Source organism: Panthera pardus, unplaced genomic scaffold, assembly GCF_024362965.1.
Source record: "Panthera pardus isolate Hobbes unplaced genomic scaffold, ASM2436296v1 HiC_scaffold_24, whole genome shotgun sequence".
In the NCBI taxonomy this organism is placed as follows: domain Eukaryota; kingdom Metazoa; phylum Chordata; class Mammalia; order Carnivora; family Felidae; genus Panthera; species Panthera pardus.
The window spans coordinates 114417476-114444062 of NW_026526810.1; the positions used below are offsets into that span (position 1 = coordinate 114417476).

The 26587-nt window shown below is 43.2% G+C and overlaps 1 protein-coding gene and 1 pseudogene across 5 annotated transcripts in view; one reads left to right on the top strand and one right to left on the bottom strand.

The window, feature by feature from the left end:
• Positions 1 to 26587, top strand: part of ADCK1 (aarF domain containing kinase 1) — a 150245-nt gene that overhangs the window by 56604 nt on the left and 67054 nt on the right. The window lies entirely within an intron of this gene.
• On the bottom strand, positions 17888 to 18203 carry LOC109253908 (60S ribosomal protein L36a-like; annotated as a pseudogene).

Genomic DNA, 26587 nt, shown 5'->3' on the forward strand with positions numbered 1-26587 from the left:
TGATAATGGTGCGACATATGTGAGGCTAATTTAAGGCAACGTGTCTCGGAAGCTGGGGTACTGCCCCCTCCCTCACCCTCAGATCCCATGCCCCACACTCTGTAGGACGAAGAGGGATGTCTCCAGGCTCTGCCTGATCACAGTGCAGAGCACCTAAGCCACTCACTGTTCACACAGCCAATTATGTAGCAAATTTTAATTGAACACCTGCTATGGGCCAGGCACTGTGCGAGGTGCTAGGTATACGGTGGTCTATTCTTGAGGGGATAGGAGATATTTAACAGCGGTGGAACTCATGAGAACATCCTTTCCAGGAGGGCAGGTGTCTGTTCTGCTTGCTGCTGTATCTTCAGCACTTAAAACAGTGCTTGGCACACAGTGGGCTCTTTTTAGTGCATCAGTGAGTTAAATAAACAAGATAATGTTGGCTCTTGCTGAATGTCCAAAAAGAGATAAACTGTGGTCATGGAATAAAAAGCGACCAAAGCTGGGCTGGGGAAGGGGTTTCTGGTGTAGGTTTTCCATTTGACACGGGAAAGTGATGGAAGAGCAGCAGGTGAAGAGCAGAGAGAGCATTGTTGCCGGAAGAGGCAGGACGGGCTGCCTCATTTATAGGGCTTAGTGCAAAATGGGGCTTTGGGTTTCCGGCTGGGGTGGGGAAGTTAGTCTCCCCTTTCCGTGGCCCTGCAGCCCCAACACACCATGAATGGGCAGCCCCCAAGAGATTGCTGCCTCAGTGCTGGGATGTGCTCAGGGTCTGGGTTGGGGCTGGGTGAGGGATCCCTGCTGAGTCTCCTGTTGAACTTGCCCTGGTGAAGCTGGTCTAAATTGGGGAGGGATACTGTGTGCCGTGTGCGTGAGTCTACCCTGCCTAAACTTACACTCAAGCCCCCAGCGGGGACGGAGGATAGTGGCAGAATGCAGGTCTTCTCCACCAGTGTGACATGATTGCCACTGTGAGTGGAGAAGCAGCTTGGCTGTGTGGTGGGGAGACTGTGTGCAACCAGGGCACGGGGCTGGGGTGGGGTGTGGTCAGCCAAGAACTCGCTGGGGAGGTGGGACTGTGTGCGGGAGCTGAATCCCCCTGGGGCCTGCTGCTTTGTCCCATCTGGCTTCATTTGCAAAACACAAATTCAAAGATAAAATGAAGAATTTCAAGCCAGCTACTGTATTGGTTTCCTACTGCTGCTATAACAAACTACCACAAACTTAGTGGCATAAAATACTACTTTATTCCTTTACGGTTCTGGAGGTCAGAAGTCTGAAAAGCTTCTCTCTGGACTAAAATGAATGCGTCAGCAGGGCCGTGTTCCTTCTGGAGTCTCTTGGGGAGAACTCACTTGTTTTTCTTGCCTGCATTCCTTGGCTCATGGCCCCCATTCTCCATCTTCAAAGCTGGCAACATCCGGCCAAGTCCTTCTCCTGCTGCCGGCTCTCTGGTTCTCTTTTTCCACTTCCCTCTTCCACTTGAAAGAACCACCTAATCATCTGAGGTCATCTCTCTAGCTCAAGGTCAGCTATCAGCAACCTTAACTTCATCTGCAACTTTACTTCCCCTTTGCCGCATAGGTAATATGGTCACATGTTTCAGCGAGTAGGTGGTGGGCATCTTTGTTGGGGTGCAGGCAGTATTTTGTCTTCCACATTAAACCATGAGTGTGGGGTCCTTCCAAGGGTGGGCCTTCCTTTTTTTTTTTTTAATTTTTTTTAATGTTTATTTTTGAGAGAGAGAGACAGAGAGAGCAGAGAACACGAGCGGGAGAAGGAGCAGAGAGAGAGGGAGACACAGAATCCGAAACAGGCTCCAGGAAGGTGAGAACAAAAAGGAAGGAGGGCCCTAAATTATTGATGTGTTGGGCCCCTTACATTCATTACCTCATTTCTCCTGGGGAAGGTCAGGTAAATATTACCAACTGACCGGTAAGGAAACTGCCTTGCCTAAGGCTCCAAATCTGGTTTATTGCTGCTAGGTCCCATCCTAAGAAATCTATTCCCTTTGGGACCCATCCTGGGACGACGTGGTGGTTAAATAGGCTTGGTGACCCTTGGTGCTTGCATCAATTTAACTCTCGCTAGAAAACAAAATTTCTAATGCAATCGTCTTAAAACATAGACGTGATCCGGACTGTCCCCTCTATTCCAAGGACTTAGACATGAGCTGGGCTGCCTCTAGGGTCTGATAATGCGGGACTGACCAGGATGAGACAGGATTCCTTCAGAGCTATTTAGTTTAGTATAAATGGGTTTTCAAATCTCACTGAAGAGCCTATTTTGTGGGTTTTATTTGATTTTTAAAAATCTGACTACAAAAGCAATTTATGTTCACGGTAACAAATGTGGAAAAGGCACATCTTATACGGAGTAAAAAGCTCTCTGCAATTCTGGCACACAGATGTAATCACTTTTTCCCTCTGTGGTGTGTGTTAAGCCTATTTTCAGGCTCCAGGCTCCGAGCTGTCTGCACAGAGCCCGACACGGGGCTCGAACTCACAAACTGTGAGATCATGACCTGAGCTGAAGCCGGACGCTCAACCGACTGAGCCACCCAGGCACCCCCAAGGGTAGGCCTTCCAAGTGTGGCTGCACTGGTCACGTGCCCATGAAGCTGGCCCTCTGAGAAGATTGCAGCCTAAAAGCCTTGAGATGGGAATGAGCTTGGCTTGTTCAGGGCCCTGAAAGGAGGCCAATGGGATGGAGTAGAGTGAATCACAGGACGAGTGGTACAAAATGAGGCGGGAGAGGCCGGCTTGGGAAGAACATAGGGTTTCTCGGCCACAAGGAAGGGTTAAGAACAGCAGGCTAGTTAGGATCTGTCTTTGAACCTTAAAAAAAAAAAAAAAACAAAAAACCTCCTGTATGAAAATTCAAATGCAATTAAAAAGTAGGAAATATGATGAACCCTGGCACCTAGATCTAAAATATGTTGCTATAATTCTTTCACTTATTTTTTTCCTGCTGAAGAATTTTAAATTGCAGAAATCATGCCATTTCACCTGTAATTTCAGCGTGTATCTCTAATAGCTGATGTTTTCTAAGTATTCCCCTCATTATCACAATGCATGAAATTAGTGAGAGTTCTTTAATTTCTTCTAATTCCTATATGTGTTATGTTGTCCCCCCAAATGCTCCTACCACTGACCTTGATGTCACATATGTGCTTTGCACGTGTTCCCTCTTTCTGAGGTCAGAGTGAGGCCTCCTTCCCTGTATCGAGGATCTTGCTTTCTCTTCCTTGCTACCAGCCCCCAAGATCTCAAGGCTGTGAGAAAATGAAAAAGACTCCTGTCCACGACCCAAGCCCATGGCCTGAACAGGGATGATGGAGAAGGGAGGGGAAGCAGGCTGGCTGGATATGTTATTCTGCTTGTGGCCTAACATTTATTCTTCTTGTCTGTAATTGCCATTCCAGAAATGCCCTCGCTCTTCTAGCCACAGAGCAACTGTTGAGAACAAATTAATTATGCATCTTCTCAGTGTGTGTGATTAAGGGGCAGATGGAGAGAAGGGTTCTCTTCAGTTTTTCTGGCAACTAGGTTCCCAAATGGATGCTTTCCAGACCAAAGAGTGCATGTCCTGGGCTCCTGTGGGCATCTGGATTTGTCTGTGTGGTGGCAGGCTTGCTCACTGGCAGGCAGAGTCACAAGTTGCCAGTAATAATATTATTAATCCCTTAAATTTGCAGCACATTCACTGTTTGCTGAGGGCTTGCACACTCACATCAGTTCATTTGTTGGGATTTCAGGGATGCTGGAACAACTTTCTTTGCTTAATACCTCCCTAAATCATTGCTGATGCTTGTAATTCTACCATTAGAGATTAATTCCTTTGGCCTAAAACTCTGTTCTCTATTAAAATGCAAGTATCCTTGGCAGCTGTGATGCATGTTTTATTCATGAAGCCTTCTCAGCCACTAGCAGCTGCCCTCCCCAAATGCCCCCTCCTACAACTTTCTTTTTAGGATGGCCTTCTCTGAAACAGAACCTATATTTGGAACATATCCCGTTTCATAGAACTCTGTTCTCTCAGTTGCCGAGGCTGGAAAAATGGACAGGTAAAGAAACTCCTGCCAAGGTGGCAACAACGGATAATTTCCGGTATTATCACCTCTAGTGTGTATTTGGAACTTTCTGGAAACACAGTGCTTAATGCAAAGGAACCTGTATCCCTTCATCCTGTCATGTCATCCTGCCATGGCCTCGGATCTCCTCTTTATCGGGTTCCCTTACAGGAGCAGAGGAAAGGGGCCTGGCAGGACCATGTTGAGAGCAGATACAGTCTGTATAACACAGATCAGGCATTGGCTTGGGGCGTTGTTTATCCTAAAGATGAAAGAAGTAGAGCTGGCCATGTGTAACATAATGTCCATTTTGCAGATGGAAGACTGAGGTGTAATGATGATCTGGTTGCAGTGGGACTAGAATTAAAGTTTTGCCTTTAGAACCCCAGTAACACACTTGTAAATTCTGAGAGTCGGAAGACACCTTAGAAACAATCTAGCTCTGGGAAGGCAAATGCATTTCATTTGCCGACTCCAGTTGTAGGTAGTGGTTGTCTGACCGCAGCATAGAGAATGAGCATGTCTTCACGTGGGCTCAGTGAACGTGTGTTGTGGTTGGTCGCTGATGTCTGATGTGAGCCGTGGGTATGGTAATAGGGGGGAGACATGTATGCCACCCACGCTATTGCTGCTTCTGTCCAACCTCTCATTTTACAAATAGGCCATCTGAGGTCCAGAAAGCTGGGAGGATTTGTTCAGGACTTGTACAGTAGGAGCGGTAAGTTAGAGGCAGAATTGGTCCGGAATCCAGGGTTCTTGAGTTCTGGTTTGGAACCTTTTCTTCTGATTGAGCTAGGTATTCTAACAAGCGTTTCACTGTTGCTAGGGAGCGTTGCGGTCTTAAAGTCACACTACCTGGGTTCAGATCCCAGCTCTGCCACCAGTTAGCTATGTGCCCTTGGCTGGGCGATGTAACTTCTTTGAGCCATTGCTGCTTCATCTGTAAAATAGGTGATAATAATTGTGCCTACCTTATGGGGTGGTTATGGAGTGAAATAAGATAACACACATATAAAGTGTTTAGATGAGAACCTAACACCTAGTAAATAGTAAATGAATATTAGTAACTTAATCTAAACATTAAGTTTTATTTTATTGTCCTTTTAGATTCTTGCTAGATAGTCACCCCCTCTGCAGAATTTAGACACCTGCTCTTGTCCTTCCCTGTTGAATGCTCTGCGATCTTCTGGGTTTGCAGTACTCTTGGAATTTATAATTTGGTGATGAAAATTCCCGCAGTACCAATAATCAGGTGTGAGATGGTGCCAGGTCTGTCAATGCCTGCTCTTCTGGATGTCCTACTTCACAGAAGTTTATTTTGGTTTTGGACATGTGACGAAACCCTGGAGGCCTGCTGTGGTTCTCCGAGGGCCAGCTGCCAAATGGGGTCCTGGTGACCATTTTGCCTGGTTTCTCCTCCGATCGGAACATTGCTATAACATCTCCCCCAGACGGTCCCTGCTCCCTTATGCCAGTGTGTTCCTAGTCTGCAGACTGGGTGTCAGTGCCCAGCTGGTGCCAGCCCTGTCCCTCACACCCATTTCTCCTATGGGCTTAGATGGCAGGGCCCAGTCAGAGCCCAGACCCGAAAGCTGTGCTGTGGTTACTTCCATGCCTTACTGTAGCCGCGCAGGCTGTTGGTAGTGGTTCCCTTTGGGTGGCCTTGACAGGGAGGCCTGGGGAGTTGGAGGAGTCCAAGATCGTCCTGGGAGTCTGGCCAGGGGTGACTCCTGCAGGATGAATGGTCTGCCCCTGGCATTATTTGACCTTGCCTCCTGGTAGAGTGGCATTTCCTGATGGCAGCGGTGTCCAGAGCCCCCTTGGAGAGTTTTTAGGGAATGGCAGCGGTGGGGAGGGCTGCCTGGGTGCTGTGTGGTGATGGGCGTGTGGCTTCTGTTGAGTGAATCATCACTGGGTTCAGTCTTGCCTGGTTGCAGAGAATAAAACCTCTGCTTCAGACCCTCAAGGAGGCCTTCTTGGGATCTGTCTGCTCCCTGAGAAAGGGATGAGGACTATGGGAAGGAGGCTGCCCTCCTTGGAAGATGGCTCCAGCATCATCCCTCACATTTGGAAGCTCTGTTGCCCTGGGCCTCTCACCTTGGGCCCAGCCTGGTCTGGTTGCAACCTGGCCATGTGTGCGGTTGCCTCCCTGCTGTTTGTCATCTAGAGCAGAGCCTATGATCATAGCCACAGAGGTGCAGCATGGGCTGAGCCCGGCTTTGTCCCAGGGAGGCACAGACGAATGGAAGGCTGAGCCACACTGGGGCTGGAACTCTGGGCTCTGCTGTTAGTTCTGTGATGGGGGAGGCGGTAGCTGCATCTGTAAGAACGAGGGGCTGGCAGCTGGCGGGGAAGAGAGTGGAAGGGGCCAGGCTGGGACTGGGAGGAAAGGAGGGGTGGGGAGAGAGGCCTGGGTCCAGGCCGAAGACGGTTTTGACAGGTGTAAAGAAGTGAGGCATGGTGAGATTGTGGAGTGTCCTGTGCAAAGGCGGGGGCGGGGGGGGGGGGGAGAGTATGGTGCGCTGGGTTGGGGGGATAGCTGATGAGGGGAGGGCAAGAGATGAAGCTGGCAGGCGTCTGGGCTGCATCGTGCTGGGCCTGGTTGGCCCAGGTAGGAGTTTGAATTTCATACCAAAGGCCCTGGAGACTTTTGGAGGGTTATCAGTGAAGGTTGTCCTCCTTTCCCAATGTGGCCAGTGTCCTGCCCCTTCCTGGGCCTGCCTCCTTGGGCTGCACAAGCCAGTGGCCTTGTCCAGTTGCTGCACTGAGAACTTATGCTTCTTGGGCCTTGCTCACTTCCTTCACTCAATAGTTCTCTGATTTCTGTATGACTGATGCTTTCCAGGCCTCCGTGACTTTGTGAATTTGTTCCTGGTCTTAGTGTTGTAGCTGGCTTACTGGAACAGCTCCTGGGAGCCCAGACATGATCAAGCCCTGTGGTGGCCATGTGGCCTGGCTGTGGGAAATAGCTGAGGCTCAGCAAGGGGTGGGAGTTGGGGGATTGTGAGCACATAGGGAGGGCAATGCTGAGGGCCCATAGCAGGCACTGGCTGCCTGGAGTTTCCTTCTAATCCATGAGGAATATTTAACAGTGTGTTTGGGGGGGCAGCAGAATTTAGTAGGAGACAGGTTTTGGAATTGTACAACAGTGACTCAAACCCTGGATATACTACTTACTGGCTCAGTAATCCGGGCAAACCCCCTAACTGTTTTGAGCCTCAGTTCCCTCATCTGTGCAATGGGGAGAACGATAGTATGCTCCCCCACCCCCTTCAAGGGCTCTTACCTGGATCAGGTGAGGTAATGTGTGTGAAAGGTTTCATGCACTGTAAAGGACTGTGCATTTACTACTGAGGACCCGTAGTACGGAGTGTGTGGTGAACAAGATTTTGTTTTTTAGCAGCTTATATTCTATGCTGGTAGAGTGAGTCAGTAATTCAAACAGAAAGAATGATTATGGAGAAGAATATGTGAAAATTATAAATCAAGGACCTATTTGTGCTTCCATTATGCTGACAGGTCATTTGGCACCTTAAATTTGTTCCTCATTTTAATATACATTATTAGATGTTAGTAAAACATTAGATGATAAGATACTTGTACATACTTGGATGTTCACAACGTTTATCATCTATTAATGAGTACGATAGACTGATTGAAGACAGAAATTTTTTCATTGCAAAGACTCAGGACTTCACATATACATGAAGTGGGACTAAAAAAATATAATTGGTTTATAAACATAAAACAATGTTCTAGAATTAGGTAGAGGTGACAGTTGTACAACTTACTGGATATAGCAAAGCAACATTGTACTATATAGTTTAAAATGGTGACTTTTATGGTATGTGAATTATTTCTTAATTTAAAAATAGAAAAGCAATTATTAAATCAATAATTATGTTAACAAATTTAGAGATTCAAGAAGCAATTACCTATAATTTCACCAAATCAAACTCATCATGATTTTTATATACCTTCTAATACTGTTCTGTTACATCCACAGTATCCTATCAATATGATGAACTGTTTTTCTCACTTAACTTGTTATCCTTAGTATTTTCCATGTTGTCCTGTAGTCCATTTAAAAGCAGTTTAACTCACTATGTGACTGTTACCTGATTTACTTAGCTTTTCCTTTTTCCCACTTTCAGGATGCGTCTACATATGTTTTTCCATTATAACTAACACTGTGCTGAACATCTTTGTACATGGACTGTTTTCCATGTCTTAGATTAATTTCTTAGGACAAATTTCTAAAGTGATATATATGAATCAAAACATTGCTGAGAGAAAATTTTAAAAAGACCTAATAAATGGAGAGGGGTGTATTATATTCATGGGTAGGGAGACTCAATATTGCTAAGATGTCCATTCTCCCCAAATAAATCTATAGATTCATGGGAATCCCAGTCAAAATCCTATCAGGCTTTTGTGTATAAATTGACAAGCTGATTCTAAAGTTCATATGGGAATGCAGAGGGTTTTGGAATCAGTGCTGAAAAATAACACTGAAGAAGAACAAAGTTAGAGGGTGAATACTGTTTGATTTCGAGACTTACTATAAACCTATAGTAATCAAGACAGTGTGGTATTGGTGTAAAGACAGACAAACTGATCTATGGAACAGACTAGAGAGTCCAAAAATAGACCCACACATATATGAACAACTAATTTTTCACAATGGTGCAAAGGCAATTCAGTTTAGAAAGATTTTTTTCCAACAAAAGTGCTAGAACTATTAGATATTCTGATGCAGAATTGAACTTTGATCCATACCTCCTACTACATACGAAAACTGATTCCACATAGGTCACATACCCAAATGTAAAAACCTGAAACTATAAAAATTCTAGGAGAAAGCATAGAAAATGGCTGTAGTTTGGGATAGGCAAAGATTTCTTAGGTGTACAACGCCAAAAGTATGATCCGTAAAGGAAAAAGTGGTGAATTTTACTTTATCAAAATGAAAAATGACTTCTTTTTGGAAGATGTTGTTAAGAGAAAGGAGAGACAAGCTACAGACTGGGAGAAAGCATATGCAAATCGTATATCTGATAAAGTACTTATGTGTGGAATATATGAAGAACTCTGTAACTCAGTTATAAAAAAAAAAAAAACAACAACAACAATAAATAACCCAATTAAAAAACAGACGAGATTTGGACAGACATTTGACCAGAGAAGATGTAGAGATGGCAAATAAGCACATGAAAAGATGCTTAACACATGAGTCTTAGGGAAACACAAATTTAAACCATAATGGAATATCATTACACGTGTATGAGAATGACCAAAATGAGAAAGACTTCTTACACCGAGCGTTGGGGGATGTTGAGAAGCTCTTCCACACTGGTGGGAATGTAAAATGGCACAACCACTTTAGAAAACAGTTTAATTTCTTAAAAAGTTAAACATATACGTGTCACACAATTTGACCATTACATTTCTCATTTAATGAGAAATGAAAGCATATGTCTGAGCAGAGATTTGTACATGAATGTTCATAGCAGCTTTGTTGGTACTCCTAAACTGCAAACAACCCAAATGTGCATCAGCACACGAACGAATAAAGAAGTTTGGTACATTCATACAGTAGAATACTACTCAGTAAGAAAAATCAACAATAAATTGTTGATAACATGCAGCAACAAAATAGATCTCAAAAAATTATGTTGAGTGAAAAAGTCTAGACCAAAAAAAAAGTATATGCTGTATGATTTCATTTATATAAAACTCAAGAAAATTCTTGACTACTGAAAGAAAGCAGAGTGGTGGTTGTCTGGAGATGGAAAGTATATAGAGGGATGGGGCTTGACCAAAGGACACTGGGGAGTGATGGATATGCTTACCAGCTTGATTATGATGATAGTTTCATGAATGTATACATATATCAAAAAATATGAGATTGTACATGTGTAGTTTATTATGGGTCAGAATACCTCAGGGAGGCTGTTAAACAATGATAATAACGGATTGTGATCTATTGAAAAAAGCAGACATTCGTGAGTCCAAGTGCACAAAAACAAACAAGATGAATAAATTGAGAATTTGTAAAGAACTGGTTATTTCTAAAATTTGGTAGTGCTTCCTCACATGCTACTTATAAAAATAAGTAGCTTTAAGTGAGGAAGCCAGGTGGATAACTATCTTAAAGAAGTGATGAAAATTAACATTGCCTGTAGGGAGACAAATCAAAATTGTGCACCACTTGATAGGATGTAATGAGAACAGAGCCTTTTATTAAATTATTGGATTTGATTAGCTAATTTTTTAAAAAGAATTTTTACATCTGTGTTCACAATTAACATTGGTCTGTAGCTTCTTCCCACCCCCCTTGTATTTAATGTCTGGTTTTGATATTGGGGCAATGCTGGTCTCATAGAATGAGTTGGGAAGTATTCTGTCTTCAACTTGCTGGAAGAGTTTGAGTGAAATGGTAATATTTCCTGCTTAAATGTTTGGTAGAATTCGACTGTGACACCATCTTGGATAGAAATTTTCTTGTCTGATATAAACATAGGCATTCCAGCTTTATTTTAATTAGTGTTGGCATGATATATCTTTCCCCATCCTTATACATTTAACCTATTGGTATTTTTATATTTAAAGAGCATTTCTTATAGGCAACATATACTCAAGTCTTTCTTTTTTTATCCAAATTGACAATCTCTGGCTTTTAAACTGGGGTGTTTAAACCATTAATATTTAGTGGATTATTGGTATGGTTAGATTTACGTCTTTCATCTTGTTCTCTATTTGTCCTATTTGCTCTTTATTTCTTGTTTTCCCTGCCTTTTAGATTGGATATTTTTTATGGTTCTATTTTATTTCCTTTATTGCTTTTTTTAAATTATTTTAGTGATTGTATCAGTTTACATCATACATTTTTTAATTAAAAATGTGCATTTTTTTAATTAAAATGTTTTTTAATGTTTGTTTATTTTTGAGAGAGAGAGAGAGAGAGACAGTGTGAGTGGAGAAGTGGCAGAGAGAGAGGAAGACACAGAATCCAAAGCAGGCTCCAGGCTCTAGGCTCTGAGCTGTCAGCACAGAGCCTGACGTGGGGCTCGAACTCATGAATGCAAGTTTGTGACCTGAGCCAAAGTCGGACGCTCAACTGACTGGGCCACCCAGGCACCCCTACAGCATACATTTTTAATTCTTCACATTCTGCATTCAAGTGATATTATACCACATCATAGAGTATAAAAATCTTATAATAGTATACTATCATTTTTTCTTCCTAGCCTTTTGCTATTGATGTAATACATTATGCTTTTACATATGTTGTAAACTCCACATTACTTTATTATTTTTGTTTAAGCAATTGCTTATCTTTTAAAGAGTTAGAGTATAAGAAAAGATTCTTGTATATTTACCAATGAAGTTACTATTTCTAGCCTCTTTTCCTCCATAGATCCGTATTTCTCTCCTGTATCATTTTCCTTTTACCTGAAGGAATTTATTTAACATTTTTTGCTGTACAGGAAGATGAATTCTCTGAGCTTTTATATATTCCTGAGAGAGTTTTAATATTATCTTTGTTTTTGGTGGGTATAGAATTCTGGGTTTTCTTTCACTGCTTTCAAATTTTTATTATTATTTTTAATGTTTATTTTTGAGAGAGAGAGAGAGCATGAGGGGAAGGGGCAGAGAGAGAGGGAAACACGGAATCTGAAGCAGGCTCCAGGCTCTGAGCTGTCAGCACAGAGCCCGACATGGAGCTCCAACTCATGGACTGTGGGATCATGACCTGAGCTGAAGTCAGACGCTTAACTGACTGAGCCACCTAGGCGCCCCTCTTTCACTGCTTTCAGAAATGTTGCTCTACTGGCTTTTGCTTGTATTGTTGCCAGAGAGAAATCTGCTGTCATTCTTATGTTTGTTCCTCTGTCCATAATGTGTCTTTTTCTCTGGATACTTCTAAGAGTGTTCTCTTTGTCACTGATTTTGAACAATTCCATTAGGTGGTTTCCTTCATGTTTCTTATGTTTGGAGCTTTTTGAGATTCTTTGATCTGTTGGTTTATAGTTTTTTTAGAAAATCAAATTTGAAAAAGTTTCGGCCATTATTTCTTCATGTATTTTTTTTCCTACCCTCTCCTATATCCTCTCCTTTGGAGACTCCCAACCACGTGTTTACTGGGCTGCTTGAATTTGTCTGATAGATCAATGATGTTCTCTCCATTTAAAAAAAAATTCTTTTTTCTTTGTGTGTGTGTGTGTTTTTTTTATAATTTTGTTTTTCAGGGGCACTTGAGCAGCTCAGTTGGCTAAGTGTCTGACTTTTGATTTTGGCTCAGGTCATGATCTCATGGTTCATGAGATCAAGCCCCACGTCGGGCTCTGCACTGACAGCATGGAGCCTGCTTGGGATTCTCTCTTCCTCTCATGAGTGGAGGAGGGGCAGAGAGTGAGGGAAAGAGAGAATCCCAAGCAGGCTCCATGGTGTCAGTGCAGAGCCTGACGTGGGGCTTGATCTTATGAACTATGAGATCATGACCTAAGCCATAATCAAGAGTTGCATGCTTAAATGATTGAGCCACCCAGGCACCCCTGTGTATTTTGTTTTGAATAGTTTCTACTGCTAGGTCTTCAGGATTACTAATGTTTTTTTCTACCATGTCTAATCTACAATTAATCTCATCCACACATTTTGTACATCACACATTACAGTTTTATCTCTAGAATTTTCATTTGGATCTCACTCTATTTTTTTTTTTAAATATTGTTTTTGTGTCTGCTTAGCTTTGGACAAATGAAATGCAGTTACAACTGGTTTTAAGGTCCTTCCCTACTAATGCTAATATAGGTTTCACTTCTGGTTTTTTAAAATTATATTTTATTAACTTTCATTTTTAGTTCTGAGTTTTTTGTGTTTTTGTTTCTTCACTTATTTATTTCAAATTTTTATTTAAATTCTAGTTAGTTAACATACAGTGCAATATTGGCTTCAGAAATAGAATTCAGTGGTTCATCACTTAACATGCAACACCCCAGTGCTCATCAAAACAAGTGCCCTCCTTAATACCCATCACCTATCCATTCCCCACCCACCTCCCTCCATCAACCCTCAGTTTGTTCTCTATCATTAAGAGTCTCTTTTGGTTTGTTTCCTCTCTCTTCTCCCCCACCTTCCCGTATGCTCATCTGTTTTGTTTCTTAAATTCCACATATGAGTGAAATCCAATGGTATTTGTCTTTCTCTGACTTATTTCACTTAGCATAATACACTCTAGCTCTATCCATGTCATTGCAAAAGGCAATATTTTATTCTTTTTGATAGTTGAGTAATATTCCATTGTGTATACATATATGCCACATCTTCTTTATCCATTCATCGGTTGATGGACATTGGAGCTCTTTCCATAATTAGGCTATTGCTGATAGTGCTGCTGTAAACATTGGGATGCACGTACCCCTTCAAATCTGTATTTTTGTATCCTTTGGGCAAATACCTGGTAGTGTAATTGCTGGATTATAGGGTAGTTCTATTTTTAACTTTTTGAGGAACATCCATACTGTTTTCCACAGTGGCTGCACCAGTTTGCATTCCCACCAACAGTGCAAGAGGGTTCCCTTTTCTCCACATCCTTGCCAACACCTGTTGTTTCTTGTTTTGTCAATTCTAGCGATTCTCACAGGTGTGAGGTGGTATCTCATTGTGGTTTTAATTTGTATTTCCCTGATGATGAGTGATGTTGAGCATCTTGTCATGTGTCTGTTAGCCATCTGGATGTCTTCTTTGGAAAAATGACTATTCATGTCTTCTGCCCCTTTCTTAACTAGATTATTTGATTTTTGTGTGTTGAGTTTGATGAGTTCTTTATAGATTTTGCATACTAACCCTTTTTCCATAAGTCATTTACAAATATCTTCTCCCATTCTGTAGGCTGCCTTTTTGTTTTGTTGATTATTTCCTTTGCTGTGTAGAAGCTTTCAATCTTGATTAAGTCCCAATAATTCATGTTTGCTTTTGTTTCCCTTGCTTCCAGCAATGTGTCTAGTAGGAAGTTGCTATGGCCAAGGTCAAACCGATTGTTGCCTGTGCCTTTAGGATTTTGATGGTTTCCTGTCTCACATTTAGGTCTTTCATCCATTTTGAATTTATTTTTGTGTATGGTGTAAGAAAGTGGTCCAGTTTCATTCTTCTGCATGTTGCTGTCCAGCTTTCCCAACACCATTTGTTGAAGAGACTGTCTTATGTCCATTGGATAGTCTTTCCTGCTGTGTCAAATATGAGTTGACCATATCGTTGTGGACTCATTTCTGGGTTTCTATTCTGTTCCATTGATCTATGTATCTGTTTTTGTGCTGGTACCATACTATCTTGCTGCCTACAGCTTTGTAATATCATTTGAAGTCTAGAATCATGATGCCTAAAGCTTTGCTTTTTTTCTAAGGATTACTTTGGCCATCTGGGGTCTTTTGTAGTTCCATACAAATTTTAAGATTGTTTGTTCTAGCTGTGGAAAGAATGCTGGTGGTATTTTGATGGGGATTACATTAAATGTGTAGATTGCTTTGGGTAGTATAGACATTTTAACAAGGTTTGTTCTTCTAGTCCATGAGCATGGAATGTTTTTCCCTTCTTTGTGTCCTCTTTAATTTCTGTCCTAAGGGTTTCATAGTTTCCAAAGTTTAGATCTTTTACCTCTTTGGTTAGGTTTGTTCCTAGGTATCTTATGGTTTTTGGTGCAATTGTAAATGGGATTGATTCCCTGATTTCTTTTTCTGCTGCTTCATTATTGGTGTATAGAAATGCAACAGATTTCTGTACATTGATATATCCTGCAACTTTAGTGAATTCATATATTGGTTCTAGCAATTTTTTGGTGGAGTCTTTTGGGTTTTCTACATGGAGTATCATGTCTTCTACAAATAGTTGAAGACTTCCTTGCCAATTTGAATGCCTTTTAATTCTTTTTGTTGTCTTATTGCTGAGGCTCTGAGATGGTTTTGATTGGTTGGATTTCCTCTCATTTTGTATTTTTCTTCTTTGCATACCTGGCAATTTCTTATTAGGTGCTAGACATTGTTGTACCTTTATATTTTTGGGTGTTAGATGTTTTTGTATTCTTTTTATTTTTTATTTTTTAATGTGTTATTTATTTTTGAGAGAGAAAGAGAGAGAGAGAGAGAGAGAGAGAGAGAGAACAAGTGGGGGAGGGGCAGAGAGAGAGAAGGAGACACAGAACCAAAGCAGCCTCCAGGTTCTGAGCTAGCTGTCATCACAGAGCCCAATGTGGGGCTTGAACCCACAAACTGTGAGATCATGACCTGAGAGGAAGTCAGACACTTAATCGTCTGAGTTACCCAGGTGCCCTTCGTATTCTTATACTCTTGAGCTTTGTTCTGGGACACACAGTTCAGTTACTTGGAAACAGTTTGATTCTTTTTCAAGCCTTTCTTTTAATATTTGTTGGATGGGAATGGAGCAGTGTTTAGTTTGGGATATTCCCCATTACTGAGGCAAGGCCCTCCTGGGGATTATAACAAGTGCCTCCAGAATTATTGGATTTTCCAATCTGGCTGGTGCAATGGGCCTATATGTGCACTGGGTACTGTTAATCCTAGTCTTTTGGGGTTGCTCTCTCTCGAGGCTCATGTGGTTTTCTCATGTGCATGTGCTGAATATGTGACATGGACCCTCCACACATCTTTTTTTTTTTTAATTTATTTTTATTTTTTTAATTCACATCCAAATTAGTTAGCATATAGTGCAACAATGATTTCAGGACTAGATTCCTTAATGCGCCTTACCCACTTAGCCCATCCTCCCTCCCACAACCCCTCCAGTAACCCTCTGTTTGTTCTCCATATTTAAGAGTCTCTTATGTTTTGTCCCCCTCCCTGTTTTTATATTATTTCTGCTTCCCTTCCCTTGTGTTCATCTGTTCTGTGTCTTAAAGTCCTCATATGAGTGAAGTCATATGATATTTGTCTTTCTCTGACTAATTTTACTTAGCATAATACTCTCTAGTTCCATCCACATAGTTGCAAATGGCAAGATTTCATTCTTTTTGATTGCCGAGTAATACTCCATTGTATGTATATATACCACATCTTCTTTATCCATTCATCCATCGATGGACATTTGGGCTCTTTCCATACTTTGGTATCGTTGATAGTGCTGCTATAAACATTGGGGTGCATGTGTCCCTTTGAAACAGCATACCTGTATCCCTTGGATAAATTCCTAGTAGTGCAATTGCTGGGTCTTAGGGTAGTTCTATTTTAAATTTTTTGAGGAACCTCCATATTGTTTTCCAGAGTAGCTGCACCAGTTTGCATTCCCAGCAGCAGTGCAAAAGAGATCCTCTTTCTCTGCATCCTTGTCAACATCTGTTGTTGCCTGAGTTGTTAATCTTAGCCATTCTTACAGGTGTGAGATGGTATCTCATTGTAGTTTTGATTTGTATTTCCTGGATGATGAGTGATGCTGAGCATTTTTTCATGTGTCGGTTCGCCATCTGAATGTCTTCTTTGGAGAAGTGTCTATTCATGTCTTTTGCCCATTTCTTTACTGGGTTATTTATTTTTTGGTTGTTGAGTTTAATAAGTTCTTTATAGATTTTGGATACTAACCCTTTATCTTACACATCATTTGCAAATATCTTCTCCCATTCCATCGGTTGCCTTTTAGTTTTGCTGATTGTTTCCTTCACTGTGCAGAAGCTTTTTATTTTGATGAGGTCCCAATAGTTCATTTTTGCTTTTGTTTCCCTTGCCTCCAGAGATGTGTTGAGTAAGAAGTTGCTGTGGCCAAGGTCAAAGAGGTTTTTGCCTGCTTTCTTCTCGAGGATTTTGATGGCCCTCCACACATCTTTAGGGCTCCTTCTTTGTATAGCTCTCTCCTCCTCAGGACTCTGTCCTGTGAACCCTAGTTGCTTTGGCCTTCCTGAACACTCAGCTCCATCTCCTCAACTTAGGGAGTTCTCTGGGCACCTCTTGGGTTCCCTTTCCTGATGCTGGGCCTGGAAACTTTTAATGCAGTGAACTGGGACAATTGTAGAGTTCACCTTGTTTGTTTCCCATTGCTCAGGAATCACTGTCCTTCGCTGCCTGGTATCCCATGACTTAACAGCCATTGTTTTGTAAATCTGAATAAAAAATCAGCTGGACTTTTATATTTGTAGAAGATGTTGAAGGAGGGATGATTAAAAAAAAATTCTTCCCCATTATGGATGTAATACATAGGAGTTATAAGAAATTTGGAAAATACAGAAAAACCTATGAAGAAGAAAAATACTTTTGTAATCTCACAGCCTAAAGATACTACTGTTTACATTTTATTTTTTATTTTTAAAAATTTTTTTATGTTTATTTATTTTTGAGAGAGAGAGAGAAAGAGTGTGATCAGGGGAGGGGAAAAAAAAGAGGGAGACACAGAGTCCAAAGCAGGCTTCCAGGCTCTGAGCTGTCAGCACAGAGCCCGACACGGGGCTCGAACCCATGAGCTGTGAGATCATGACCTGAGGCGTGAGATCATGACCTGAGCCGAAGTCGGAGGCTTAACTGACTGAGCCACTCAGGTGCCCCTACTGTTTACATTTTATTATGTTTCCTTTGGGTCTTGAATTTTTGACTAGAAGAATTTATCAAAAATCTTTGTTTTGTTTTGGGGTCTTTTACTTACTCTTTCATGATCTCTCTCTTTTTTCCTATGTTGGTGGGGCATGTCTGTGTGTCTGTCTCTTTCCTCTTTGTGTCACAAACATGTATAGTCAACCCCAGTAAAGATACTGCCCAGTTCTTTTTTTTTTTTTTGAACATAACCTCAAGATTTTATTGTCTTCATAATGTAACAAAATATGAAGCTTAGAAACTAGATCACTTGGCCCTTTCTCTTCTTATCTCCTCCCAGTTCAAAATGCTTGCATCTCTTAATAGCCAGCATTCTCTTAAATCTGCAGTTGGGCTCAACACATTCAAGCCTCAGCACAATCTTCTTTGTAGTTTCAGCCTTTTTCTGGAAAATCGGCTTAGTCTGTCCGCCATAGCCATTCTGCTTCCTGTCATAACACCGCTCTCCCTGGGCATAAAGAGAATCTTTGCCTTTCTTGTACTGTGTCACTTTGTGGGGTTGGTGCTTGCCACACTTATTGCAGAAAGTCCAGTGGGTTTTTAGGAATGTTCACCATGGCTGTGAGAAGGCTGTAGGCACAGAAAGATACTGCCCAGTTCTGATGAGGAGCCTTGTTGATTCAGTCTGACTTTGGTACCTTCCTGCTGAGTTTGGAGGCCCAAGCCCCTGCTCTTGGGTGTTTAGACATGAGTCAAGAATTGCCCTCTTTGAGCCTTTGTTCCCTCCCTCCCAATCAATAATTAATCAGTACTGAGTTGATCTTATTAGCCATTCACTTTCAAAACTCTAAACCAAGCTGGCTAATAACAATGCTTTTAATTAATATGAGGCAGATTAAAACTCATTACAGCAAGGTTATTGGTAATGAGATAATCATAAGGCAAGTTATTGAGCTGGGAGTGAAAATGAAGTTGGAGGAGGGGCAGGGAGACCACGCCAGCTGTTCCTGCCGTTATTTTGGGAGGGACAGAAGGGGGAATGTCAGGCCTCTGCAGTGAGGACATGCTGCAGCTACACCCCCAACCAGCCAGAGAAACCAGGTGCTTGGTTAAGGCAGCACTTGGGTCAGTGAGCTGATAGGTGGTCGGTGTTAGTAGAGGAAGTAGGGTCTTGGGGCAGAGAAAGTTAAGTCAGTGTTGAGAATAACGCTGTATCGCTGTTTGCATTTCTTGTGTACGGATGCTCTGCCATTTAGATGACAGAGCATGAAATTAGCTATTGTTTCTATTAGATTGTGGTCTAGACTTGTTGGTCTGAACAAAAAATAGGGAGTTTGGATGGGCCTGGAGTGTTCTTTTTTATTTTTATTTTCAATTTCATTTTTCTAGGAATGGTGGTTTCCACTCCCCCCACCATCTTTTTTGATTCATATATTGAGCAGTGGCTGTGTGCTGAGCCCTGTACTAAAACTCTTTTTTATTAATTACTTCATATGACCATCACAGTGACAGTCACCATTTTTCTCCTCCTTTTACTGATGAGGAAACTGAGGCCCCAAAGTTAATTAACTTGTCCAAGGTTATAGGGCAGGTAAGTCTCAAAGTAGGATTTAAACTCAGGTGTTTTTGATTCCAAAGCCATTGCTATTAATCATGTTTTATGACTCCCATCTTGTTGTGTTCAAGGCCGTCTGCAGTTTTCATTGGCCTTTTAAATGTATACGCTTGAGGGGTGCCTGGGTGGCTCGGTCGGTTGAGCATCCGACTTTGGCTCAGGTCATGATCTCACGGTCCATGAGTTCAAGCCCCACGTCAGGCTCTGTGCTGACAGCTCAGAGCCTGGAGCCTGTTTCAGATTCTGTGTCTCCCTCTCTCTCTGCCCCTCCCCTGTTCATGCTCTGTCTCTCTCTGTCTCAAAAATAAATAAACGTTAAAAAAATAAATAAATAAATGTATACGCTTGATTCAACTTCCATGGCCGCCCCGGTGCCAGCCAGGTGTTCTCATACCTGGGAGTTACTGGGCAACTACCTTTATTGCCTGCCATCGATGATTCTAGTGTCATGGTGCATGGCCACCTCTTGGTCTGCATGGTGAACTCCTTGCCCACGAAGACCATCCCCACAATGCTTGCATTCCCACTGTGCGAGCACGTGGAGAAATTCAGTTCATGCCTGCCTCCAGCACATGCTTGAACACACCACCATTTCATCCTTTACTGACTCTAGGACCTTGGGAATGTTACTGAACCTCTCTGAGATCATTTTGTCATCTTTAAAGACACATATTAAGATCTATTTTATGGATATATGGGGCAGATTTAAAAACAATATCAACCACGTATATTTCAGCATTTACTGTAGGCCGGGAATAGTACGTAGACCAAGGCACTAAATAAATGATTATTTATTATAGTTGTTACTGATTTATAATCCTGAGCTGTCCAGTATGGTAGCCATTAGCCACATGTGATTATTTAAATTGATTAATTAATAATTAATGAGTGAGAGGGAGCAAGTGAGCAAGGGGCAGAGAGAGAGAGAATCCCAAGAGGAGCAGAGAGGGAGGGAGGGAGGGAGGGAGGGAGGGAGGGAGAGAGAGAGAGAGAGAGAGAGAAAAGCAGGGCTCACCTGAAGCGGGGCTTAAACTCATGAATGTGAGATCATGACCTGAGCCAATGTCAGATGTCTAATGACTGAGCCACCCAGCTGCCCTGATTTAAATTTAAATACTTTAAAATTAAGGATGCCTAGGTGGCTAGGTTCGTTGAGCGTCTGACTCTTGATTTTTGGCCCAGGTCATGATCCCAAGGTCATGGGATCTAGCCCTGCATTGGTCTTTGTGCTGAGTGTGGAGCCTGCTGGGGGTTCTCTCTCCCTCTCCCTCTCTCCCTCTCCCTCTCTCTCTGTCTCTCTCTCTCTCCGCCCCCCCCTCCCTCTGCCCCTCTCCGTTGCTTGTGCTTTTTCTCTCTCTAAACATTAAAAAAAAATGGAGAATTCAGGTCCTCAGTCACAGTAGCCACATGTCAAGCGGCCAGCAGCCACTGGTAGCTGCTAGTGGCCACTGTGTTATTGGACAGTGCAGATGTAGAACATTTCTGCCATTGCAGCGACTTCTGTTGTACAGTACTAGTGTAAACCAACTTTCGTCGTCCTTCCTGCTGCCTATGCCTATGTAGGTGCATGCTTGAAGATGTGTAGCATGAAGGAGTAGATTCAGGGGAATGCAGAGATCCGAGATTCCAGGAGCTTTGCCTTTTCATTGAGCACGCTCCTTGTTGGGGGAAAGGTTCCTGGGTGGTAGAAACCATGGGATCCCTGTGGATGGTCCCTGCTGCCAGCAGGTACTGCCCCTTAAGGTATCAGATTAAGGAAGTAAATGCTGAAAGGGGGGTTTTTACTAAGCTAGTAGTTTCTTGAAATTTTGAATGGGACCCACCTTCTGATCCCAAAGGACAGTGAAGCCCTAGGAGCTGGAGCTGAAAAGGGACCCTGGAGATCAGAGGCCCTACTCTATTCTTCAGCATTTGTGTCTTTTGGCCTTAAAAGAATGTAAGTTTTTGGTGAGTGGCAATGTTCTTCGTGTGTGTGTGTGTGTGTGTGTGTGTGTGTGTGTGTGTATTTAGAAGCTGGTTGAAGGTGACTTTGGAGCTTCTTTAGTTGAAATGTGGGTGCCATTTGCAGTAGATGCTGACTCAGCTTCATGGATGGTGGTTTTGTGAGTATATAACCCATAGTTGTCATTAATCTACATTTATGGCACATGGACAGCTTGCCCTGAGGTACACAGAGCGTATAGGGACACACATGGTCTCCGCCCCTGTGGCTGTGTGCCGAGTAGCTGGTGAGTTGGGGACTGACTAGCTTTCTTGGGCTTGTGTGACCAGAGAGGGCTCCCCGTATTGCCCAGTGTCTTGAAGGTGACCATTACTTTGTGCCAAGAGGTATCCTGGGTTCAAGCCACAGGTGAGGGGCAGTAGGCTGATGCTTTCCTTCTTTTTTTCTAAGTTTATTTATTTTGAGAGAGAGAGAGAGCGCGAGCACATATAAGTGAGCATGGGAGGAGCAGAGAGAGGAGAGAGAGAATCCTAAGCAGGCTCCATGCTGTCAGCATGGAGCAGTACACGAGGCTTGATCTCATGAACTGAACCGTGAGATCATGAGCCAAAATCAAGAGTCAGACTCTTAAGTGTCTGAGCCATCCAGGCGCCCCTAGAATATTACTGAGGGCTGCCAGCAGCAGAGACAAATGCAGATGTGAATCCAGTCTAAAGAAAAACGAAGTTAGGTCTTCAACAACACACATACATGCATGCAGATATGTAGTCCTGTATTGCTCTCTTGATCTGAAGTGCCCTTTTTATCCTAATTTATTCAAATTTGATTTCAAGGACTAATCCTGTGTATCCACCAGGGACCATTCACACCAGTAATCTCTCTGGGGAAGACTTTTTAAAAAGTTTTTTACATTTCTGGTATCTTTATTTCACATTGATTATTGTGTAAGTAAATTGTATAACACACACTGTATTAAAAAGTTTAGAATGGAATCCACCCTATTTTTTGACTATTTTTGAAGTTTTTATTTAAATTCTATTAGTTAACATACAGTGTAATATTAGTTTCAGGTGTACAATATAGTGATTCAACACTTCCATACGACACCCAGTGCTCATCACAACAAGTACACTCCTTAATCCCCATCATCTATTTCACTTATCTCCCACCCCCTCCCCCATCTCCCCTCTGGTAACCATCAGTTTGTTTTCTGTAGTTAAGAGTCTGTTTCTTGATTTCTCTCTCTCTTTTCCCCCCTTTGCTTCTTTGCTTTGTTTCTTAAATTCTACTTGTGTGTGAAATCATATGGTATGTCTTCTCTGACTTACTTCATTTAGCATAATATACTCTAGTTCCATCCACGCCATTGCAAATGGCAAGATTTCATTCTTTTTGATGGCTGAGTAATATTCTATTGTGTGTGCGTATGTATATATCTATCTCTCTGTATATGTATACATACATACACGTACGTATATACACCATTGTGTATGTGTCTATATATGTATATTTATGTATGTATATATATATATATATATATATTTATCTGTATATCATATCTCCTTTACACATTCATTAGTCTATGGACACTTGGGCTGTTTCCATAGTCTGGCTATTGTAGATAATGCTGTTTTAAACATCAGGGTGCATGTATCCCTCTGAATTAGTATTTTTGTATTCTTTGAGTAAATACCTACTAGTATGATCGCTACATTGTAGGGTAGTTCTATTTTTAACTTTGAGGAACCTCCATACTGTTTTCCACAGTGGCTTCACCAGTTTGCATTCCCACCAACAGTGCAAGAGGGTTGAGTGGGGAAAACTTAATAGAAAAGATGATTAGTTAGGAAAAGTAAAAGGTAGTTAACTCGAGGAGTGAAAAAAGATTCTAAGGGTACAGAAGTAGTAAGCATATAAAGCAGCTGTTCCCTCTGGGGCTGAAGGGTAGTGAATAAGGACAGAACTCAGCTGAGGGCCTCCCACCTGCAGGGCTGAGATGGAGGTCTGCCCAGTGGTGAGGAGACATGGTGGAAGGCAGGGTCCGTGGGAGCAGCCTCCTGGGTGACAGTGAAATTTGTAGGAGTGTGGCCCAGAGCTAATGTATAGGAACCCTCTGCTAGCTGGTCAGAACAATTGGCTGGAGGGTGTGGGCTTGAGCTGGGCCATAAGAGGGGCCTGCCAGTTATGGGAAAATTTAGTGAGGCGGGTCTGGTCTGGGAGGGCCACTGAAGGGGGCACCCTCAAGCCACTGGCCTGCCGGCTGCTGAGCTAAAATGCCACACTGGCTCTGGTAATGGGGCCTCCTTGCTCTTCTGTGGCCTCAGTGTCCCTCCAGAGTCCCCTAATAACAAACCATCTGATAAAGGAGAAATGACAGGATGCAGCCCCAGGATCACAGTGCAGGGTGGAGAAGGATGGATTTGGAGTCTGGAGGCCATAGTTCTGAGCAGCACACACCCACTGCCCTCCTGTGAGCCAAGCCTTTGCTCTAATTCCGGTCCTCCCGTTTCTTGCATCTAAGCTCCTGCGGTTCTCAGTGTGATCCTGTTGTGGCAAGTCATTCTCTGTGCACGAATGGCTCCATCACATCTTCCCATGTGCTGGAGGGCACGGGACTGGCCTGCTGTAAGTCCCAGTGAACACAGTGGTTGATGCCTTTCCTGGGCAGGGAGGGGAAAGTGGGATGTGGCCTCACCCCACCTTCTAGTCCTCTGCTTCCATGTGGCCTTGACCCCAGAGCAGCTTTGATGTAGGGGCTGAGCCTGCCTCCTTGGGGGAGAGGGTGGCCGGGTGCCGGGACAGCCTAGCCGGGAGTGTCCGGTTGGATGTGGGCTCCGGCCGTACCGTATCTTAGGACTAGTGGATTGTGGATGCCTATGTGTTGCGTCTTATTCTGCCAGTGATTTTGATCTCTCTTCTTCTGGGTTGGAATTTGGGGAATGATTGTTCACACTAGCCTGGACCTTTGTACCATGAAGAAATGCCCAGTTCCATGGTTGACCACAGTTTGCCTTCTTTCTCACTTCCTCAAAACCAGGGCTTGAGCATGGCCTTGGCCAGCCATAGCATTGATTTACTGCCCATGTGCCACTGGCCAGCTGAGTCCCCAGTTCCAAATTCTTTTTTTTTTTAATTTTTTTTAATGTTTTTATTTATTTTTGAGACAGAGAGAGGCAGAGCATGAGCAGGGGAGGGGCAGAGAGAGAGGGAGACACAGAATCTGAAGCAGGCTCCAGGCTCCGAGCTGTCAGCACAGAGCCCGATGCGGGGCTTGAACTCACCAGCTGTCAAGATCATGTCAGATCATGACCTGAGCTGAAGTCGGACGCTCAACCGACTGAGCCACCCAGGTGCCCCCAGTTCCAAATTCTTAAAGAGAATCCACCCCATTCCCACGATCCTTTGATCCATCTAAAAGCTTTCTCTCCTCTTAATCCTTAGGGTTAATTTCCTTTTTCCCGTGCCCTCCCGGCAGGGTAAAAAAGACTTTGTGGCCCAGCTTGGACCAGGTATCCACATCAAGGCTGGCATACTCTGTGTAGGGGGATGGAGTCATGTGTATATAGGGTTCCCCAAGGGTTCATTGGGGTGGGAGGTCGAGGTGTCCAGTGGAGCCAGTACTGGGTGCCCACAAGGGTCTCGGCACAGCCCCGCAGTGCCTGGAGTCTGGGGCATCTGTTGTGCTGTGGTGAAACAGGGCAGATGGGCTCCTGGGCTGCTAGGACAAGGGTGTTCTCTTCTTAATTTCTAAAGTAACAGTTTTATGTACGATGCACTTGGCAACTAACTATATAGGATCTTTAACTGTTTGTTCCATCATTGTTGCCAAAAGTTATTTAACTCCTCAGGTGGTTTATTGCCTCCAATATGTGCTTAATTATGTCAGCATCTTCCATAACACTCAAGAGAGTGTAAGTCCGTGTAGATGTTTACTCCCTCTTTGTTGATTGCATGGGTGGAAGAGGTTCCCAGAGGGCACTGGGCTCCCTTACCTTCTGTGTGTGCCCACAGCCCTATCCTGCCACAGAAGCTGTAGCTCCAGGAAGACAGGACCTCACAGTTCCAGGACCTTCAGCTGAGCTGGGGTGATGACTGGGGACACATAGCCCAGTGTGTCCCCAACGGGGGCCACCCCCCAGCTCTGGAAGGACAGCGGGCATCAGGCTGAAGGCTGCCCTGTCCTAGGAGACCAGCCCAGCTGCCTGCTCCATGCACCTGACACTTCCCAGTAAAACTTTTCTTCCAGTTGAGAGGAGACCCCTGCTAGGGTTGCCTGGGTGGCTTAGTCTGTTACATGTCTGACTCTTGGTTTCTGCCCAGGTCATGATCTCATAGTTTGTGAGATTGGGCCCCATGTTGGGCTCTGTGCTGACAGCATGGAGCCTGCTTATGATTTTCTTTCTCCCTCTCTTCTCTGCCCCTCCCCTCCCATGCTCTCTCTCTCTCTCTCTCTCTCAAAATAAAAAAAACTTAAGAAAAAAAGGAGACCCCTGCTAAAGTTTGAGTTAAAAGAGCCCTAGGTTTAGCATGTTTTCTAGACTTTCCTTTGACATTTATTAGCTACATTAGCTATTTCTGTATAAGTACAACATCTGAGTTTCTTATTTCTATCATTTATTTATTGTTTATTTCTTAATATTTTTTTAAAGTTTATTTTCGAGAGCAAGAGACAGAGTGTGAGCAGGGGAGGGGCGGAGAGAGAGGGAGACACAGAAACAGAAGCAGGCTGCAGGTTCTGAGCTGTCAGCACGGAGCCCGATGTGGGCTTGCAAGATCATGACCTGAGTCGAAGTTGCACGCTTAACTGACTGAGCCACCCAGGTGCCCCAAAGTTTATTTTTGAGAAAGAGAGAGAGCAAGAGAAAGAGCAAGCACCCGAAAGTGGAGGAGGGGCAGAGAGAGAGAGAATCTCAAGTGAGCTCCACACTGTCAGCGTAGAGCCCAACTCAGGGCTCAATCTCACGAGATCATAACCTGAGCCAAAATCAAGAGTCAGATGCTTAACCAGCTGAACTACTCAGGCACCCCTGAGTTTCTTATTTTTAAATATACCAATACCTGACTCCCTGAGCTGCCGTAAGGATTAAAAGAAAGAATGCGTATGAGCATGTTTTAGAAATTGTAGACCTCCAAACAGATAGTATTATTGGTATGTCTGAGGGTTGGGTGGCAAACATATCAACTCAGTGTATCCACAAATGAATCATCAGTAGATTAGATTTGCTTAAAAGCCTTGAACAACTGCTCTGGTTCGTGGGCCAGGTAAGTTTTGATGGAGAAAAGACCAGAAGCATGGGCACATCGGGCCCTATGAAGAGGCCAGCCTCACTCAGTATGAGGTCAGAATTGCTGGCCCTAGGTACTGAGACCAAAGGAGAGCATTGAGGCAGAAGGTGAATGAAGGGTGTGTGTGTGTGTGTGTGTGTGTGTGTGTGTGTGTGTGT